General features: G+C 45.0%; 1 protein-coding gene across 12 annotated transcripts in view; it reads right to left on the bottom strand.

Annotated features, from left to right (window-relative positions):
- Nucleotides 1-16,956, bottom strand: part of tsnare1 (T-SNARE Domain Containing 1) — a 962,849-nt gene that overhangs the window by 153,795 nt on the left and 792,098 nt on the right. The window lies entirely within an intron of this gene.

The raw sequence follows: 16,956 nt of genomic DNA, 5'->3' as shown, positions 1-16,956 counted from the left end.
TTTATAAAATTTAATAAGGTGTAGATGTCATATACTGGAGGACATACAACATCTCCTCATTTGTCAGGAAGGCGCAACAATGACTGCTCTTCCTGAGAACACTGAAGTAGGAAAGGCTATCAGCCACCATTATGCCATTCTTCTATAGGAGCTCTATTGAGAGGGTCCTGGCCAGCTGCATCTCAGTGTGGTACAGTTGCTGCAGAGAAATGGATTGCAAGTCAATTCACAGGACCATAAGAATGGCAGAGAGAATCACTGGAGTGCCCTTCCCCTCCCAATTGACGTGATCTACCAGGATCGTTGTCTGAAGAGGGCATGCAAAATCATTGAGGACTACTTTCACCCCACACACAGCATCTTCCAGCTGCTCCCATTGGGAAAGAGATACAGGAGAATCAGAATCAGTGCCGTCAGGCTGAGAAAGAATTTCTTCCCACGGGCAGTGAGAATGGTAAATGACTGAATGAACTGCTCACACTAACCTACTGAGACTCTCATAGTTACGAAACAAAATCTATTTATCTATTTGTATACAGTATATGTGAGGTTTTTCAGTTGGTTGTTTTTCCAGACTCTTTTGTGTAGTCTTCCAAAGGCGCTATTTACCTTGGCAAGTCTGTTGTCTATCTCGTTGTCGATCCTTGCATCTGATGAAATGGTGCAGCCGAGATAGGTAAACTGGTTGACCGTTTTGAGTTTTGTGTGCCCGATGGAGATGTGGGGGGGCTGGCTGATGGAGGACCTCAGTTTTATTCAGGCTGACTTCCAGGCCAAACATTTTAGCAGTTTCCGCAAAACAGGACGTCAAGCGCTGAAGAGCTTCACTAAAGCGGCATCGTCTGCAAAGAGTAGTTCACAGAGAAGTTGCTCTTGTGTCTTGGTGTGAGCTTGCAGGCGCCTCAGATTGAAGAGACTGCCATCCGTGTGGTACCGGATGTAAACAGCGTCTTCATTGTTGAGGTCTTTCATGGCTTGTTTCAGCATCATGCTGAAGAAGATTGAAAAGAGGGTTGGTGCGAGAATGCAGCCTTGCTTCACACCATTGTTAATGGAGAAGGGTTCAGAGAGCTCATTGCTGTATCTGACCCAACCTTGTTGGTTTTCGTGCAATTGGATAACCATGTTGAGGAACTTTGGGGGGCATCCGAGGCGTTCTAGTATTTGCCAAAGCCCTTTCCTACTCACGGTGTCGAAAGCTTTGGTGAGGTCAACAAAGGTGATGTAGAGTCCTTTGTTTTGTTCTCTGCACTTTTCTTGGAGCTGTCTGAGGGCAAAGACCATGTCAGTAGTTCCTCTGTTTGCGCGAAAGTCGCACTGTGATTCTGGGAGAACATTTTCGGTGACACTAGGTATTATTCATTTAGGAGAATCCTAGCAAAGATTTTGCCTGCAATGGAGAGCAGCGCGATTCGCGTATACTGAGCCGTTGTCATACCCACACTCCTGTTCGGCTCCGAATCATGGGTCCTCTACCGGCATCACCTATGGCTCCTAGAACGCTTCCACCAGCGTTGTCTCCACTCCATCCTCAACATTCATTGGAGCGACTTCATCTCCAACATCGAAGTACTCGAGATGGCAGAGGCCGACAGCATCGAATCTACGCTGCTGAAGATCCAACTGCGCTGGGTAGGTCACGTCTCCAGAATGGAGGATCATCGCCTTCCCAAGATTGTGTTATATGGCGAGCTCTCCACTGGCCACCGAGACAGAGGTGCACCAAAGAAGAGGTACAAGGACTGCCTAAAGAAATCTCTTGGTGCCTGCAACAATGACCACCGCCAGTGGGCTGATATCGCCTCCAACCGTGCATCCTGGCGCCTCACAGTTCAGCGGGCAGCAACCTCCTTTGAAGAAGACCGCAGAGCCCACCTCACTGACAAAAGACAAAGGAGGAAAAACCCAACACCCAACCCCAACCAACCAATTTTCCCTTGCAACCGTGTCTGCCTGTCCTGCAACGGACTTGTCAGCCACAAACGAGCCTGCAGCTGACATGGACATTACCCCTCCATAAATCTTCATACGTGAAGCCAAGCCAAAAGAGATACAGTATATGACTACTTGTCCTGCATGTGTATTGTCTGTCTGTATGTGTGTGTTATGTCTGGTTGTGTGTCTGCATGTTTTGCACTGAGGACCAGAGAACACTGTCTCGTACTTGTGCAATCAGATGACAATAAGCTTGACTTGAGAGAGGAGAGAAAGAAGGCATACGGGAGATATACAGGGAAAGGTTTTATTTTACAGAGAATGGCAGGACATACCAGGGTAGTGAGATGGAAACAGATAGGACAGCAACGTTTAGAGAGCCATGCTCAACCTTTTTATTTTGGCTATGGTTCCCTTGAGCTTATGAGGCCCATTCCCTGTGAAGCAGTCAGGTTTTAGTTTCTTCCATACTTCTTTCCTACTGACTACATCAAATTTGCTGTGGCCCCCCAGTGGGCCATCAGACCACAGTTAAGAATGGTTTGTTTAGAAGCTTCTTAATAGTTACATGAGTATGCAGGGAATAGAGGGAGATGTATAATTTGCAAGCAGTAATGTTTTAGTTTTCTGTGGGTGCAAAATAGATCTGCCAGTGGTGCTGTACTGTTCTATATTCTAAATTAAATAGACAAACTTAGGTTCCAAAATTGTGCTTCTTGATTATACCCACACATTGGGAATCCTGCCAATATTTTACCTAAATTGATTTTACGATCTTCAGGACATTGTCATTGAGACAACTCCTCAATGTTCATGTAGTTCTGAATCCCCAGATCATCATCCAACCACATATTGACGTGCGGCACATTAAAGTGTTGAGAGACTGCATTTCCTTTAATTGACTCAAGTGTCAGGATCACTTGCACGCCCAGCATTTATTGTCCATTATTTACCCTAGGTGAAGGTGGCACTGAATGGTCACTTCGAAGAGCATTTAAAAGTCATCCTAATGGAGGGGATCTGAGTCACCAGTGGGGCAGGCCTGGTAAGGATGGCAGATTTCTCCCCCCACCCACCCCTCCTGCCCACATACACACACAAGTCAATCAGACGACACTTTATTGCAACTTTGTCGATTCTGTGGTCTGAATTATTAGTTGCTTTTGTTTAAAATTTCAGATTATTAATTGAATGGAAATGCCACAGAGGCCAGGCAATCCCTCAATTCTCGAATCAGACCTCTGGATTATTAGACTAATAACTTAATTTTTACATGAACACTCTACCCACAAATCAACTGGTCATCCTCAATGGTTCAATTTACTTTACAATCCCCAGATAAATGCACAAATTTTTAACCCACTTTTGAGACCACTTCTTAAGTGTTGCCCACTCACTATTTTGCACTTTTGGCAACACCCAATTCTGTTCTCACTATCATAGCTCCTCCTTCACTAGTATCCTCTGCATCAGGAACCAGTTTCCACCAACAATAAATGGGTTTGGATCCTGGACAAATGTGAGGTTTATAACTAACAGTGCTCCTTACATGTCAGTAAAGAGAGTGCAGTGTGGTAAAACCCACTCCACACCCACAGCTTCTATGTCAATCCTTTGAATTATGCTCAGACCTGTAATGGGTTGTCCAGTCCTTCATCGTGAGAATCAGCCACTTGACAGATTTGATCTTAATCAGTGACACCTGTCTCTCCACAAGATCACAAGACATTGGAGCAGAAGTAGGCCCATCGAGTTGGCTCCACCATTTTATCATGAGCTGATCCATCTTCCCACTCAGCCCCACTCTGTGGCCTTTTCCTTGTAACCATTCATGCCCTGACTACTCAAATACCATGTCTCTCCATGTTGGACTACACCAGAAGAAAATCTGGAGGACAAAAGGAAGACATGAGATATCCTTGGGAAATTTGGTTAAGGAGGACCCTAATCGATTCTAAAAGTACTATATATTAGGAGCAAAATGGTAACCATGGAGAGAATAGGGCCATTTAGTTTCCTATGTGTGGAGATGGATGAAGGTTCAAGTGAATACTCCATCCTTGAACTTACTGTGGTAGAGGTTATGGAATTCAGAAAAGGGAACAGTGATATTCTGAAACATATTAACATTCCCCAAGAATCTGCAAGACCCTTTCAGAAGTTCACCTGTAGAATTTCAGGGAGTGAATTCCAAAGATTCATGACATAGCGAAAAACCATGAAATGACATTGAGATTTTGGGGAACCCCAAGTCTGGGATGTGAAAGTAGGGAACAGGTGATGCTGCCCATCGCCTACTAACCTACAATTGGAGATTAATCCTTCAAGTGAAGGATTGAACAGTGAATATCCCCAACTTTAGGCTAATGATTTAACACACTTAGTGCTGTGGAGTGTGGTGGAATGCAAGGACAGAAGGGAATGCCCTTCTATCATTAGCTCATCGATAAGCTCTCTGAAAAGATTATGCAGGCAAAGATACATGGAAAGACCTTATGGATCTGAGCATAAACAAACAACAGCTCATTTGCCAACCACAGTCTGTAATTTAGCATAAGGCAATTTTTGCAGGCATATTCTTTATGGCACTAGCTATTGACAAATCTGTTGAAAGCACTGAACACATTTGTAAAGAGTTCTCCCCTTTTTATGCTGGAACGTCAATGCCTTTATTCTGTGGGTATTTTAATGTGGCATTTCATTACCATCTTCTCACAAAACACTACTGATTATTGCTCAGCAAGGCATTTGTTTGCATGTGTAGTATTCTCATGCTCGGAAGCAAGATCGTTCATTTTCTTTTGCCCCAGCAAAGACTTTGCAGTTTACAATAGAATTGACTCTGAAACAATGTGCTTCTCTGATCAATTCAACAGCAAAGTCCCAACTTTTTACAAAGAATTATACAGCATCAAAACAAACGACTTAGTTCAGACCATCCTGCCTTATCTCTTGTGATGTTTGAAGTTCTGCACTGTGACTCCATCCTTCCTCCACTGATAACTCCTCATTCAAGGTCTTTTTTGGGAACTCATTGGAAATGACATTCGCCTTCATTCTGTACCTGGCAGGCACGCAAAAAAATCCAACGGGCAAAAAAAAAAACTCTGAAGCTTCAAACAGTTTCCACAGTAAATAGAGTCATCTCAGGATTACTTCCGGTGCCATGAGCTAGGGGAGGTCAGAACAGGAAGTTAATGCGGGCAAATGAGTGCTGTGGAGGTGGTGCAGGAAGCAGGGTTTCAAGTTCTTGGATCATTGGAACCTTTCCTGGGGAAGGGGACGGGTTGCACGTGAACTCAAGGCAAACCAATATCCTAGCTGGGAGGTTTTCCTAATGCTGCTGTTGGGAGTCGGGTGGGGGGCCATTGCAGCCATTGGGATGAATTGCAACACAACAGGGACACAGCGTCAAATACAAGGCTAAAGGTTTTTTTATTTAATTGCACACAGCATAAAGTGGATGAAAGTATGGAACCTATATTTACAAATGGTTGGTTTGAAGATATGAGCTCTCGATCCATTCTGGTGATGAATCTTGGTTTCACTGATGCAAAGTTGAATGATATGTATAGTTGATTATCTCCTTTCTTTTCTTTCCTTAGTGGATATTGTAGGGGGAGGATGGTGGGAAGGTAGGGGAGTAATGGGGAGGGAGACGGGGGTTGGGGTCATATATTGTCCACATATATATTTCCTTTTTATGTATTTTATTATAATTAAATGTAATTGTGGTTTTAAACTTTCAAAATAAAGTATTAAAAAAAAGAATAAAGTGGATAATCTTGTCACGCGACTGCAGATTAGCAGGTATGATGTTGTGGCCATCGTGGCTAAATGATGGCCTTTATAAATCAAAGCATAGAATATTGGGAGCTGAATGGCCAAGGATACACTGTATTTAAAGGATAGGCAGGTAAGAAAAGAAGGTTTGTTGGTAAGGAATAACATAAATCATTCGAAACAAGTGACATAGGATCAGAAAATTTTGAAATATTTCTGGGCTGAGTTAAGAAATGGCAAGTTACATACAGAGCCCAAAACAGTAGCCGGGATGTAGACAACAAATTAGGACAGCAAATAGAAAAGGTATGTCAGAAAGGCAATGTTATGGTGGTCATAGGGGATTTTAACATGCAAGCAGATTGGGAAAACCAAGTTGGGACAGGATTTCAAAAGAGCACAGGGATTACAATATGATTGAGTTGGATAATGGGAATTACAGTGGCATGAGAGAGGAGCTGGCCAAAATAGCTCGGAAGGGGGCACTAGTAGGGAAGGCAGCAGAGCAGCAATGCATGGAGGTTCTGCAAGAAATGGCAAAGTTGCAAGATAAATACATTCCACAAAAGAGGAAACATTCTAATGGGAAAATGTCACAAATGTGCCTGACAAGGAAAGTCAAACCCAATATAAAAGCAAAAGAGAAAGCATTCAAAGAAGCAAAAATTAGTGGGAAAATAGAGGATTGGGAAGTTTTTAAAAACTTGCAGAAGGTAACTAAAAAACTCATGAGGAAAAAAATGAAGTAATAAAGTAGGCTCGCTAATAAATCAAAAAAGTTTCTTCAAGTATATAAAGAGTAAAAGTAAAAGAGAGGTGAGATATAGGACCACTAGAAAATGATGCTGGAGAAATAATAATGGGAGACAGAGGAATTTAATGGAGGGCAGAGGAACTAAATGAGTATTTTGTATCAGTCTTCTCTGTGGAAGACATTAGCAGTGTGCCGGATGTCCAAGGATAGCATGGAAGTGAAGTGAGATGCAGTTATTATTTCAAGCGAGGAAGTGTTCCTTGTTCTTTGACATTTATATTAATGATTTGGATGATGGAGGGGTAAATTGGGTGAGTAAATATGCAGACGATACAAAAATAGTGGGAGTTGTGGATAATGAAGATGGTTTTCGGGGACTGCAGAAGGATTTGGACTGTTTAGAAGAGTGGGCTGAAAGGTGGCAGATGGAGTTTAATGTAGATAAGTGTGAGGTGCTTCATTTTGGGAAGAATAATCAAAACAGGACGTGCAGTGAAGGGGAGGGCATCGAGGAATGCAGAGGGACAGAGAGATCTTGGAGTAATGGTTCATCATTCTTTAAAATTGGAAGCTCATGTGGATAGAGTGGTAAAGAAGACTTTTGGTATGTTGGCCTTTATAAATCAAAGCATAGAATATTGGAGCTGGGAGGTGATGTTGAGACTGTTTAAGGCATTGGTGAAGCTAAATTTGAAATACTGTGTGCAGTTCTGGTCCCAAAATTATAGGAAGGATATCAATAAGATAGAGAGGGTGCAGAGAAGATTTACTAAAATGTTGCCTGGATTGCAGTATCTAGAATACAAGGAAAGATTGAGTAGAATGGGTCTTTATTCGTTAGAGCATAGAAGGTTGAGGGGGTGGGGGGGGATTTGATAGCGGTATTTAAAATTATGAGGGGGATAGACAGAGCAATGTTGGTAGGCTTTTTCCACTGAGGGTAGGTGAGATACAAACCACAGCTCATAGGTTAAAGGTGAAAGGGGAAAAGTTAAGGGGGAATAGAGAGTGGTGGGAGTGTAGAATGAGCTGTCAACTTAAGTGGTGAATGCGGACTCAATTTTAACACTTAAGAAGAATTTGGACAAATAAATGGACGAGAGCGGCATGAAGGGCTATGGATTGGGTGCAAGTCAGTGGAACTAGGCAGAAAGATGGTTTAGACTAGAAAGGCCTGTTTCTGTGCCGTAATGTTCTATGGTTCTATGCTGTGATAAGAGAGAACTTTTTCAGGGTGGACATCTCACGAAGAGACTTCTCAGTGGACCTGCTGAGTTTCTCCAGCACTTTTCTGTATTCTTCATTAAATAGCTGCAGTCAGAACAAAGTGTATCAATTTTGCCTTTGTCCAATGTATGACCTGCAATTTGTGATATATTGAAGCTTATATTATTGATATAATATGGATGGCCAGAAGTGAATCATAAACCACAGGGCAATTTAACTGAAAAGAATAAACAGAGCCACATACGTCATGAGGCAGATTTAAGAAGGAATGTTCAAGCTGGAAAAAAAGGCAGTATTGCCAGAACTGCTGTCAAAAGCAGCATTGCCATTGGTGTGGACCCTGGGAGTGCTTCCCTGAAGGGTCGTACTACCCAGTCCTACTGCCAACAGCTCCGTACAGGCTTTAAATGGCCTGTTAAACGAGCCGACTACTTTATTTAAAATCCTGTGACTGCAGAGGTTGAGCCCAAGTTGGCGGCACCTACATTTGGTAGCGGCCACAAGGGGTTATAGATTCCAAGGGAGCAGCCGAATGTTGCAGGGCATCAGTAATGGGGAGAACACCTGCTGTTGAAAAGGAGAACCAGGGAAGATAGCCCAAAGGATGGTGACCACAATGGCGGACCAGTGACGAGCTCTGTGGCTGAAGAGCACACACAGGTGTGGGTGATTTGCAGGCAAGGAACCCACGTTGCACTCCGGTCTGCTGAGTTATCACTCATGGGAACCAGGTATCAGAACTGGGATTTAGAAGGGTACTGAGAGCAAGGAGGGTTCAAAAAGGCCCTGGGCTCTGAATGCTTCCCCATCAAGTCAGAGGTTTAGATCTGGAGCTTGGTGTTGCCGATGAATTGAACAGGAGCCTGTGCAGCTGCAGAGGTCAAGGGAGCTCTGGAGGCAAATCCCTGGACACTCGGTGACCCTGGGGAGTCTCTCTTTTGCTTCTCTTTCTCTGACTTTAAGGTCCGTCGGCAATGCTAATGGGTGCTGTTTGTCTACCTTACAGCAGACTAAAGGCAGTTTTGTGCAATATTGCATTTCTGTTCTGATTTATTGCAGGATAATAAATGGTATCTGATCTGAGTATCTGATGTGAAATCATCAAAAGTAAGATTTTTTTCTTCGATCTAGTTGCTTTCCCAATGAGCTACTCATTTCTCTTCAAAAAAGTGTTGCATTTAATTCCTGCTCTTTTGCTGATCTGAAATTACAGCTGCAGTGCTAGGTTAACCACATGAAGCAAACCTGAACATTTCTATTTTGCAGTCCTGCTGGATGTGACAGGGACATGCCTGTTTCATGACCTGGCACCTGACTAGTTTACAAATGAATGCAAAAAAAATCACTGATCTTTGATGGGAAGCAGTTGCGCTTCAGTCTTTGAACATGGAAGGTGTGGTAGAGGATTCCTCAGAGTCAAGGTGGAGAGAAACTAGAGGGCATTAGTTTTTGTTGAGATAAGAGATTCAGAGGGAATTTCAAAAATTATATTGCACGAAACCTGGCCCAACTTGGCCATGTGGACTAAGTTTTCTTCCTGACTTCTCACAGTGCTAAGTACATTTCCATTGAAATCTTTCCGATCTAAATACAGTTTAAATATCTTTTAAATGTTGCAATGGCACCTACCTCTATCACTTCCTCTGGAAGTTTATTTTTCCCCATATTCCTACATAGAGAAACATGTAACATTATGAAAGGGATAGAAAAGATAGAGGCAGGAAAATGGTTTTCACTGGTAGGTGAGACCAGAACGAGGGGACACAGCCTCAAGATTCAGGGGAGTAGATTTAAGATGGAGATGAGGAAAAACTGTTTTTTCCCAGAGAAGGAGGAAAAACCCAACACCCAACCCCAACCAACCAATTTTCCCTTGCAACCGCTGCAATCGTGTCTGCCTGTCCCGCATCGGACTTGTCAGCCACAAACGAGCCTGCAGCTGACGTGGACTTTTTACCCCCTCCATAAATCTTCGTCCGCGAAGCCAAGCCAAAGAAAGAAAGTGAATCTGTGGAATTCTCTACACATAAAAGTGGCTGAGGCTTCTTCATTAAACATATTTAAGATTTTTATATAAGAAAGGAATTAAGGGATATGGGGAAAAGGCAGGTAGGTGGAGTTGAATCAATGATCAAATCAGCCATGATCTTATTAAATGGCGGAGCAGGCTCGATGGGCCGGATGGCCGACGCCTGCTCCTATTTCTAATGTTCAATGTTCACTCTCTGTGTGAAAAAAAACTTGCCTTTCAGATCCCATTTAAGTCTTTTCTCCACTTGCTTTAAATGTATGCCTCTAGTTTTAGGCTCCACTATTCTGGGATAAGGACTGTGGAAATCTATGTTACCTGTGCTTCTCATAAATGTCTACAAGGTCATCTGTTAACCTCCTGCATTCCAGCTTACCCAGACATGAATTGGCAGAGGTTGATTAGGAAAGACCGATGGCAGGTTAAAGGGGCATCTGACAAAAAGAGTTTTAAAAATGAGGTAAGAAGAGTTCATACCCAGGTGTCATGGCTAGAGTGAGGAGCATGTCTGGTTGGATTTAGAACAATAGATAATGAGGGATATTGAGATTTTGGTCATGAAAAGCAGGATAAATATGTCGGGAATAGCAGCTGGTTTTAAGCAAATCTCTTAAGTAAAAAAAAATGTTGGACTCCACCAGAAGAAAATCTGGAGGACAAAAGGAAGACATGAGATATCCTTGGGAAATTTGGTTAAGGAGGACCCAAATAGATTCTAAATGTACTGTATATTAGGAGAAAAATGATAACCATGGAGAGAATAGGGCCATTTAACAATCAGTGTAGTTTCCTGTGCATGGAGCCATAGGAGATGGGTGAAGGTTCAAGTGAATACTCCTTGCTCATACTTACTGTGGTAGAGGTCATGGAATTCAGAAAAGGGAACAGTGATATTCTGAAACATATTAACATTGTTATAAAAAGGAGGTATTGGTAGTGTTGAGGTGCAAAAAGGTGGATAAATTCTTGGAGACTGGCCAAGTGAGTCCAAGGTCATTGTCAGAAATAAGGAAAGGTCTGCAGGAGTCCTGTCAGTGAATTTTGTGCCTTCTTTATCCACAGATGAGGTACTGGAATACTGCAGGGTGGCTAATATTGTGCTTCTATTTATGGAGGGCTGCAAGGATAAGCCAGGGAACTACAGGCTGATGAGCTAACGTCCATGGAAGCAAGGTAGGTTCAATTTGCATTTGGAAAGGCAAGAACTGATTTGGGACAATCATCTCGGCTTTGTGAGCGCCTTATTGTTTCTCAGAACCTTGATTGATTTTTTCTGAAGAGGTGGCCAAGAGGACTGACAAGGGCAGGGTAACGCTTTTGACAAGTTACAACATTGTCGACTAATTTGAAAGGTTATATCACGAGATCTGGAGTGAACTGGCCAACCTTCTATAGGAGTGCCATCCAGAGCATCCTGATCACAGGGTGGTACAGTTGCTGCAGAGAAATGGATTGGATGTCAATCCACAGGACCATAAGAGTGGCAGAGAAGATCACTGGAGTTTCTCTCCCTCCATCAATGTGATCCACCAGCATCATTGTCTGATCACCGAGGACCCCTTCCACCCTGCACACAGCATCTTTTAGATGCTCCTGCTGGGAAAGAGATGCAGGAGTATCAGAGCCAGTACCACCAGGCTGAGGAACAGCTTCTTCCTGTGGGCAGTGAGAATGCTGAATGACCAAAGGAACTGCTCACATTGACCATCCAAGACTCTCATATTAATGAAACAGGTGTAGTGGGCTGAACCGTTGCCTGTGTGGCTTGCCAAGCAACCGTGCAGTGCTGTGGGCTGAACTGGTGCTTGTGCGGCTCACTGGACAGCCATGCAGCACCGCGGGTCTAGTCGCTGTTTACTCACCTGACAGGGGGCCATGCACGGTGACGCAGGCCGAGTCGCGGCACATTGGAGACTGGGGCACTCACCTTCAAGAAGGTGCGGGGCTCCCGTCATCTTTATTTAAAGACACGAGCCCTGCAGCAGGTGAGTGGCAGGCACAGGGTGATGTCACTTTCGGTTCCGAGTTGGGAGGGGTTTAAAAGTGGAAGCAAATTCAAATAAAGTGTCTTTGCTGACCAGCACTGTGTTTAGTTGTGGTGGTACACCGCCGGCCTACTGCAGGGGGCAACCTCTGTACCTGCATGAGTGTAAGGGGCAGGACAACACCTGGCTGGCTGTCAATCAGTTAGCCTGAATGGATCAAGCCCCACGCGGTCAGGGGTCAATCACCCTCCGGGATACAAGCCTGTGCTAGCCTCCCGAGGCCTCACTCAGAGTTGCTGCAGCCACAGCCAGCCTGGCTCTGTGGAAGTCTTTGTGGATTAAAGCCTGTTGTACAATCTTTACCTTGTGTGTGTGTCTGATTCTGGCTAACAGCGCCCCACACTGGTATATTCATTTAGTATCTCTACTGGAGTAGTCGCTACACAATATTTATTTGTATGTATGAATACTTGTCCTGTATTTGTATTGACTATCTATATTTGCTGTATTTCTGTTATGTCTGGTTATGCGTCTGCACGTTTTGCACCAAGGACCGGAGAAAGCCATTTCATTGCGTTGTACTTGTGCAATCAGATGGCAATAAACTTGACTTGGATACAAAACTGGCTTGGTCAAAGCAGTCACAGGATGGTCATGGAGGGCTGTTTTTCAGATTGGAAGCCTGCGACTAGTGGTGCGCCACAGGGATCGGTCCTGGGTCCATTGTTGTTTGTCATATTCTTCTTCTTTGGCTTGGCTTCGCGGACGAAGATTTATGGAGGGGGTAAAAGTCCACGTCAGCTGCAGGCTCGTTAGTGGCTGACAAGTCCGATGCGGGACAGGCAGACACGGTTGCAGCGGCTGCAGGGGAAAATTGGTTGGTTGGGGTTGAGTGTTGGGTTTTTCCTCCTTTGCCTTTTGTCAGTGAGGTGGGCTCTGCGGTCTTCTTCAAAGGAGGTTGCTGCCCGCCAAACTGTGAGGCGCCAAGATGCACGGTTTGAGGCGATATCAGCCCACTGGCGGTGGTCAATGTGGCAGGCACTAAGAGATTTCTTTAGGCAGTCCTTGTACCTCTTCCTCGGTGCACCTCTGTCACGGTGGCCAGTGGAGAGCTCGCCATATAACACGATCTGGGAAGGCGATGGTCCTCCATTCTGGAGACGTGACCCACCCAGCGCAGCTGGGTCTTCAGCAGCGTGGACTCGATGCTGTCGACCTCTGCCATCTCGAGTACTTCGACGTTAGGGATGAAAGCGCTCCAATGGATGTTGAGGATGGAGCGGAGACAACGCTGGTGGAAGCGTTCTAGGAGCCGTAGGTGATGCCGGTAGAGGACCCATGATTCGGAGCCGAACAGGAGTGTGGGTATGACAACGGCTCTGTATACGCTTATCTTTGTGAGGTTTTTCAGTTGGTTGTTTTTCCAGACTCTTTTGCGTAGTCTTCCAAAGGCGCTATTTGCCTTGGCGAGTCTGTTGTCTATCTCATTGTCGATCCTTGCATCTGATGAAATGGTGCAGCCGAGATAGGTAAACTGGTTGACCGTTTTGAGTTTTGTGTGCCCGATGGAGATGTCATGGTGGGGAGCTGGCTGATGGAGGACCTCAGTTTTCTTCAGGCTGACTTCCAGGCTAAACATTTTGGCAGTTTCCGCAAAGCAGGACGTCAAGTGCTGAAGAGTTGGCTCTGAATGGGCAACTATATATGCCGCTTTGTCATATATATTTTGATGAGAATTCAGGGAGCATGATTAATTGATTTGTGGATGACTCCATAATCGGTGGGGCATTGGGCAGAGAGGCAGTTTGTCTAAGTCTATAACAGATTCTAGATGAACTGGGAAACTGGGCCAGGGAATGGTGATAGAATTGAACTTAGATAAATGTGAATTGATTCATATTGGAATGTTAAACCAGGGCAGAACATGTTCAGTGACTGGTAGGAAACTCTGAAGAACAGAAAGGCAGAGGGGTCCAACCCCATCGTTGTCTTCAACGGACAGGCCACTGAGCATTCGAATTGGGACATTATAGCAACTGTGTCACAGTGCAAAGTGAAGAACAAGAAAATGATCAGATGTAGTCGAGTCGAAGTTCAGTAAAAGTCCTTTACTCAAACAGTCACATGCAGCTTTTTAAAACCCTGCGCATTGTGATGTCATGATGTCATTCGGAACCTCCCGAGCCCATTCAATTAAGCCTCTGGTTAGCCGCTACATGGCCCACCCCCAGAACTGGCAGTAGGAGGCTAAACCTCTGGTGTCAGTACTATCCACCGCTCTTGGACGGTTGTCCATTCCTTCGCATTGGAGGTCGTGGCAAGGGCTGATCAAGGTCAAGATGAACGGGCTTTATTCGGTCAATCGTAAATGTCTCTGGATGCACCTCAATGTCTAGTACACAAGTTTGAAGATTGTTTCATAGCAGACTGAAGGGGCCCTCATTCGGCCTCTGGAAAGGTGGCCCATATGCACCTCTGCGCACAAACACAAACTCACAGTCCTGGAGTTCCTTTGCAATGAAGGGTGTCACTGTTCCATGCCTTGAAATGGTAACTGAGGGTAATTTTCCAAGCCACTCCCGCAGTTTGCCTAATACTTCAGTCAGTGATATCTCCAGTCCATGAGATGCAGGCACGAACTCACCAGGTACAATAAGTGGGGCTTCATAAACTAACTCTGCTGGTGAGGAGTTGAGATCCTCCTTGGGGCCGTTCTTATTCCCAGGAGGATCCAAGGCAGCTCATGTGCCCAATCAGGTCCCTGGAGGTGGGCCATCAGTCAGCCTTCATGTGCCTATGGAACTGCTCCACCAGGCCATTCGACTGCAGTTGTGATGGTGCTGTATTCCCAGCAGTTGCGACAAAACATCCTAGAGTGCAGAGGTAAACTGTGGGTCTCTGTCGGTGGTGACGTGCGTGGGTAGGCCGAACCGAGACACCCAGCCAGAAATAAAAGCTCTGGTGCATGAATAGGTCAATGAGCCCAGTGTAGGAACTGCCTCTGACTACCTGGTGAATCTGCCGATGAACGTTAACAGACCCTCATGACACCGGAAGCGAGCTGACAATGTCAACGTGCACAAGGTCGAATCTGTGCTGCGGTGGCTGGAAAGCTGAAGTGGTGCCTTCACATGCCTCTGCACTTTTGTAAATTGGCCGTCCATGCACATCTTTGCCCAGTATGTGATCTGCTTTTTGAGTCCATGCAATATAGACTTATCGGCTCTCAGGCCAACCATTTCTTGAAAAGAAGGGTGGGACAGTTCGTGAATGCAATAGAAAATTCAACATCTCCACGCAGCAGAGATGAAAGGGCGAGGCTGACCTGTGGAAATGTTGCACAGGAGAGTGGTACCTTGTGGCCCAAAGGCTACGTCCTCAGGTTGCAGGCTCGTTACAGCAGTTCTATAAGCCAGGAGTTTGTCATCCTGGTGCAGAGCTTTGGAATCATCCTGGTGCAGTGCTATGTAGTCTATACCCAGAGAGATGGTTCCTATTGCTTGAACGAAGGAGTGGGACAGGGTATCAGCCACCACATTACTCTTACCAGACATATGTTTAATCCTGGTTGAAAACTCAGAGAAGCAAGTTAGGTGGCATTGCTGGCAGGCTGACCAGGGATCTGATGTTTTTGTGAAGTCAAATGTTAGCGGTTTCTGATCAGTAAAACCACGAAGTTCCTGCCTTTCAAAAGATAGTGGAAATGTCTGACCACTAGGTACTACACTTGATCTTAGTCAAAAGGCCAAAAAGGGATTGTCTGACAACTAGGTACAGTGCCAGCAGTTCCATATCGAATGTGCTGTATTTCATTTCGGGGAGAGGGACGCCGAGGTGCGTACTAAAACATTTCCATTGGTGTACTGTTCCAAGGCCCTGCCTACTGCTACGTTGCACACGTCTATCGTTAAGGCGGTTGGTGCATCCATTTGTGGATGGACCAGCAATGTTGCCTTCACTAGCATGTCTTTGGTCTGCTGGAATCCTACCGTTGTCTCCTCTGTCCACTCGAGTTCTTTGCCACCACTGGACATGATATCGAAGAGGGGGTTTCATAATATGAGCTGCAGAGGGTAAAAAGCAGTGATAGAAATTAACCATTCCCTCAAATTCCTGGAGTCCTTGATGGTATCGGTTCTTGTGAATTTGAGGATGGCTTTCCCCTTGCTAAGTAATGGAATGACACCCTGGCTGCTGATCTGATGTCCCAAGAACTCAATAGAGAACTGCCCAAATTTTCACTTGGCTGGGTTCACAGTTAGCCCAAATTCCTGTAGGCAATGACAGAATAAACAAAGATGCTGCAGGTGCTCTTTGTGGGAGTGGCTGGCAACGAGTATGCCATCCAAGTATTTGAAAAGGAAGTCCATGCCATGCCCAACTGCATCCATCAGTTGATGGAAAGTTTGTGCACCATTTTTTTAGCCCAAAAGACATTCTCAAAAATTTGAAGAGGCCAAATGGTGTTATGATGGCGGTCTTGGACACACCCTCCGGGTTTACAGGTATTTGGTGGTACCCATGCACAAATTTAATTTTACAAAATATCCTGGCCCCCATGAAGGTTAGCTGTAAAGTCCTGTATATAGGGCACAGGGTAGCAGTCTACAGTGGTAGCGTCATTGAAACACATAATCCCTGCAAGATCTCCAGTCTCCTGTGGCTTTGGGCACCATATGTAGCGGGGAAGCACATGAGTTATCAGGCCTGCATATGATTCCCAGTTCTTCCATTTTGTGGAACTCTTGTTTTGCAAGCTACACCTTGTCAGGTGGCAGGCTTCGGGGTCGGGCCTGTAGAGGAGGTCCTTGGTTGAGGATGTGCTGTGCAAAGCCATGTTTGAGTTTGGCAGTGGAGCATTGGGGAGTCATAATGTCCAGAAACTCAGCAAGAAGTTTGGCAAATTTGTTGTTCGAGTACTCCACAGCATATAGGTGCAGGGCGGGTTGTTTGGCTTTTCCAAGGCAGGAAGTCTGGAACATTGTGGTGTTCTCCAACTAGTGCTCTTTTAAGTCCACCATCAGTGAGTGGGTTCTGAGGAAGTCGGCACCCAGCAATGGCCAGGACACAACAGTAAGAATGAATTTCCATGTGTACTTATTGTCACCAAATTTCAGTGCTGTGTGCTAAACGTATGAGTCGAACTGTTATTCACTGCAATGAGTGCTGGACATGCGCTCTTGGTACAGGTGTCAAAACCCAAAGGAGGAAGGACACAAACTTCTGTACCATGTCAACTAGAA

The sequence above is a fragment of the Narcine bancroftii genome, chromosome 2 (genome assembly GCF_036971445.1).
Source record: "Narcine bancroftii isolate sNarBan1 chromosome 2, sNarBan1.hap1, whole genome shotgun sequence".
Classification (NCBI taxonomy): Eukaryota; Metazoa; Chordata; class Chondrichthyes; order Torpediniformes; family Narcinidae; genus Narcine; species Narcine bancroftii.
Note: the sequence above shows the minus strand (reverse complement) of the source record. Positions and strands in the feature narration are given on the sequence as shown.